Source organism: Chelonoidis abingdonii, chromosome 6, assembly GCF_003597395.2.
Source record: "Chelonoidis abingdonii isolate Lonesome George chromosome 6, CheloAbing_2.0, whole genome shotgun sequence".
In the NCBI taxonomy this organism is placed as follows: Eukaryota; Metazoa; Chordata; order Testudines; family Testudinidae; genus Chelonoidis; species Chelonoidis abingdonii.
Window position 1 is genome coordinate 49,703,057 of NC_133774.1, and position 4,919 is coordinate 49,707,975.

General features: G+C 40.0%; 1 protein-coding gene across 4 annotated transcripts in view; it reads left to right on the top strand.

Annotated features, from left to right (window-relative positions):
* Window positions 1-4,919, top strand: part of FAM169A (family with sequence similarity 169 member A) — a 244,951-nt gene that overhangs the window by 389 nt on the left and 239,643 nt on the right. For 2 of the 4 annotated variants that reach the window (XR_012656092.1, XM_032763550.2), the window contains exon 2: window positions 1,270-1,313. The exons of 1 other annotated variant lie outside the window; for it this stretch is intronic. The gene's annotated coding sequence lies outside the window, so the exon portion shown is untranslated. Of the gene's footprint in view, window positions 1-1,269; window positions 1,314-1,896; window positions 1,963-4,919 lie in introns of those variants that run through there. One more of the 4 variants, XM_075067014.1, reaches the window with a different exon arrangement.

The following is a 4,919-nucleotide window of genomic DNA, read 5'->3' on the forward strand; positions in this document are numbered from 1 at the left end:
GGCCGGCTAGCGGCGGGGGCGGCGCGTGGCGTTGGCGGCGGGTCCCTGCCAGGCAGGTGGGCGGCAAGGCGCTGGCGGGGCTCCCCTCCCCCATGGTAGGCCATGGCTTCAGGTGTGTGCTGGCTCTCGGCCCTGCTTTTTGGCCTGTTCCTCCTCCGGTTTGGCCATCACCGCCCGGGCTGCAGCCACCCCACTGAAATCCGGGGGGCGCGGAGTGCTGCTCGCGGCATGGAGCCCTCCCCCAGCTCTGTGTGAATGAAAGGCCTGGGTTAGGCAAAGGCGGGGGTTTCAAGGTGTAGCAGTAAAAATCAATGGAGGTCATTTTTGGATGTGTGGGAATAAAGGAGGGGGGCTGTAAAGGCCTCAGTCAAACACAGCAAAATCCTTAATTGTAAAGGGCGCTATATGCCCTGCCTTAAAACCCTCTTTCACCCCTCCTCCCTCCTGGAGTCTCCCTCACCTAGATGAGGGAGGTCTGCTAGATTTGTCAGCTGCTGCACTACAGCTTGTTACTTTTGCACAGGACTTGGATCCACCCTATCACCTGGGGGGCTGGATGTCGCATGCTGCTAAAGTTTTATGTAAGTTTATTTTTGCTCCAAGGAAATAGCCACATCTCTGGCCCAAACAATTGGATGCAGCCAGGCAGTTTTTGTGAAAGGTATATATTATTCAATGGACCTTTTGTGGGATGTGTTTTATTTGCCCCGCAGAAAAGTGTTTTACTTTGTCATGAGCCACAGTTGATAAAGCAAAGAGAGGTTTTGGCTATAACTTAGGCTGAGCTGGCCTTCTTGTCCTCTTGTAGAGGTCAAATCAGCTTGAGGAAAAGTGGGATGACTCCATGGAAGCCAGATTTAGAGCAATGGCTTTTACCAACCTTAAAGGAAATCTCAGGTGTAATATACATTATACTTATTTTTAATTACTATATTTGAAGAATAAAGTGCTCAATAAAACCAGTCTTTAAAAATAACACCAAATAGGAAACTGCCATTTTGGAAGTCTTATGAGCTTTGATTTCTTTCCCTCTGTCCCTCCTTAACCGCGTGCATCCTGACGAAAATGGGTCAACTGTGGGAAGTAGTATTGTCTAGTTGATACTGCTTGTTCTTTCTGTTTATGTGTCCAACTTTTTTTCCCCCTTCTCTTACCTACCGGCTATCTGTTCAGTAAACACAGGTGTTCACTTTGGTATATTATGCATCACTGTTTGCTGAAGTGTGGTATATCTGTTCCAGTTTTTAATTGGTGTATTTGTCATGGCAGGATGATCAACATAATGAAATCAATTCTGCTCCACTGAATGATTGGTAAAGGGTTACTGGAGATCACTCTAGCCTGTGTCTTCCGCCTCCCTCAACCTTTTCATACAGAAACTGAATATACTGTCAGTTTTTTATTCCAAGCCTTGACCGTACCCACTCTTTTTTCTGGGTTGCTTCATTAGCTTCTCTATAATGTAAACTTTCAGTTAAAGTAATTTCTAGTTTATTAATTTAATGGTTACAATGAAAACTTCATGAATGTGAATTTATCCATTATTTCAATTAGTTGGAAACAGTATGTCTGAAAGGTGCATGAACTCTTCAGTTAATCTCAAATTGTGTTAACTCTGAAGCTTAATGATAGCTGTTTGTTTGAACAATAGTTATTTTATTGCTGATCATCTTTGTAGAAAGCACCTGATACTTTGAGACTATGGGCATTACTTGTGTTTAATACCATGTTTTCCCCCAATGTGACCCTATCTAGTCTCTGTTGTTGAGGGCAGCAAAGTACTAAAGTCACCTAGTTACGTACGGAGCCCATATGTATCTGACAGAATAGTGAGCAGTTTTTAAAATGTACCTTCTCCACTTAATCTCCTCAGTCTCTCCAATAAATAGTCAAATGTGGTTCAAAGGTTGCCTTTAGAGCGCTTGTTCATGACTTCTACACAGAGAAATTCTACTTTGAAAAGTATGTAAAATGGCAATTTACCCATTAATCTGCTTCAGATGTGTATTGAGTCATATCTGCTATTGTTTTACTCCTGTTAACACTCTAAAGAATATACAACTCAGAAAGAGTAAGCTTGAGTCTCTTCTTGCTTGTCTGTCAACAGAATTGATTATCCAGTCTCATTTGTACAAGCAAAGGTAAGGTAACTGGGGGTTGCACAGGTATTTCTGAGGGCAGAATTTGCGCTGCAAAATATTTATTACTAGTAAGATGCAAATTGGAAAGAACCTACTTGAGTGTGCAGGGCTGTCCCTTAGTTTATATATATGAATATATGAGAGAGAATAACTGATCTGGAATCATTGAGAGACAAGTATGGAATCTCATGATGGCAGTTACAGAGTAATTCTTCAGAGTACAACCACACTTTATTTGCATCACTTCTTAAATATAATAGGGTTTGGTGTGGTAGGAGTTTCTACTTTATACAAAGCTATGGTGATCCCTCACAGGTATTACTGACTGTACTGACAGGTATTTTAAAATATTAATAGTTTTAAATCTAAAATGAAACAGACTTTAACTTTACAGTATTTTGAGCTCCTTTGCATGTATATATTTTGAGAAGCTTGGTAAGTTGACTGTGTGTGTACCCCGTTCCTTCACCTTGGCATAGAGAAGTGCTTTCTCCCCTCCCCCCCAAAGTTGTAACCTAGTCATCAAATCTTATCAGTCAGTACATTCCAAAAAGTATTAGTCATCCTGTTGTGGTCTGTGAAATGTAAAATTTGGGGCAGATAATAGCTTGCATGCTTTTAATAATGTGAGGTGCATACTCATCTCTGGCACTTTTTATTATCCATGCCTGGCCCTTGGAGTGTTCACACTGTAACATAGTGCTGGTGATAAAGTTGTTTGTAAATTAAGAAAACAAAAACCAAACTCTTCCTCCAAGGAATGTCATTATGAGTATAAGCCATTCTCAGTGCAAATGGACTGGATACCTTCTCCCCCCTTGCATCCTGTTAAAAACTACTGAGCTGAAAAGCACAAAAGGATAGTTATGCCTGGGTAACTATTGTCCGGCATTCTTGCAGTTTTGTTTGTACATACTGACTTTTTTTTTTTTTTAAATGACAGAATATGCCCAACACTTACTTAGTGACTGCAAATAATAAAGTTAATGTTTTGTTGTATTTGGAGCTCTCAAAGTGAGAGTCAGTTTCAGCAAGAGAGGTTTTAAATATCTCCCTAGAATGTATTCCCTCAGTTTTCTCAAAAGTAAGAGACTTTCAAGGCTGCCTTAAAATTATTCCAGAATTAGTGAGAATAGAAAGGACTAACTTATTTTTTGTCTGTATTTTGAAAATAATAGGGAATTTTATTTTTTATAAATAAAAATTGAACTCCTTGTGCTATGAGTCTAGTGAGTGGACTTTATAGTGAACTGCCATTTAGTATTCTATGTCTTTGCTTATACTACCAAATAGTGTAGTTCTATCTGTCTTCTTTATGACTGCTATGTATTTTTGATAGTAAAAGGAGTCTTTAATAAGAGTTTCATGTTGGAGTAACATGGGACCAGGTCCTCCATCTACATCCATGTGGGCAGACCTCTGTGCTTGAATGGCTACAATTGCAAGCTCTGGGTCAGGATGAACAGAACTTGACACCACTGTTGATATTTGCTAGCTTTCACAAAGTCAAATAAAATGAAGGTGATAGATATGGTTCACTAACACGTTTTATCAAGTTTCTTTAATCCCGTGCAATCATGGGGAAACAGATTACATAACCAGGAAGGGTGGAGCCTTCATCAAATCAGTAGCCCCTGGAGCAATGCTAGAAGAATGTATCTTATTTGGAAACTTAACATAGAGGTGATTAATTACCATTATAACTTCGGTGGCCATTTCTACTCATGGAATCTATTTCTTTCAATGAAGTTCAACTGGTTTGGAATGCTATACTAACCATAGTTTGTTTATACTTTTGTACACAGGTGTTTTATTAGTACATTCTGCTGTGTTACTAGAAGACAAATCATTTGTCTGGCTCTTTGTACTTCTGCACACACTCAGCAAGGGAGTTTAGAGGGTAAATACTTGCCAATGAATGGCAGTTCTCAAAGCTTTGGTGGAAATTAACCAATAAACTTACTCTTCTATTGGAACTTGGATGATTTCTAAATTGATTTTAAAAAAACTTCATCAGAGATCCTCAAGTGCGTATTAGTTGTTCATCACAGCAGCAGCATATTCACTGCCATGCTGCAGCATTGCCAGCCCAAAGGATGGCTCAAAAATTCTGAGATTGGCTTAGAAATCATGAAATTCCAAAAATAGGGGATTTTTTTTTTGGTCTTATGGTATTGGCATTTTAGGGTTCATGATGTCCAGCTTCTCTCTGAAGAGTTAAGGACTAGAAACTTCTTTAATGAAAGCAAAGGTTCTCTGGTTAAAAACCTGATTCCAGAAACTGGGGCTTTTATAAAAATACCAATCACAAGACTTGAGAGAAAATCATGAGAGTTGGCAACGCTGATATTGGAACAGACTGATAGTCCGTGTTCTATAGTATCTTATTTTAAGCAGTCGTTTATGCTGCATTTGCTTAAAACCATCTGCAAAGTACAAATGAGCAGCTGTAGCCTTACAGGGAAGGGGGTCTCAGCTCTGCTCTAAATTAAACCATTCCCTCATTTTTGAATGTTTGCAGGTACTTTGTAACTTGATAGCCCATCTTCACCTTGGAGTGGGACCAGGAGAAGTTGAACAATTAGGAAATTGTGGAGTAGCTTGTGTCGTAGTATTAATCCTCAATTTGAACATTAGAGTTCAAATATGAAGTACTAGCATGAAGTTCTCTAAGCTTAATCTCCAGCTTAGATCTGATAGGCTGCCACCAGGTCAGGAATTAATGGAGCCTGACCCCCCCCTTTCTTCTCTCTGGTGTCCCCCACCCTCCCTTGGGGG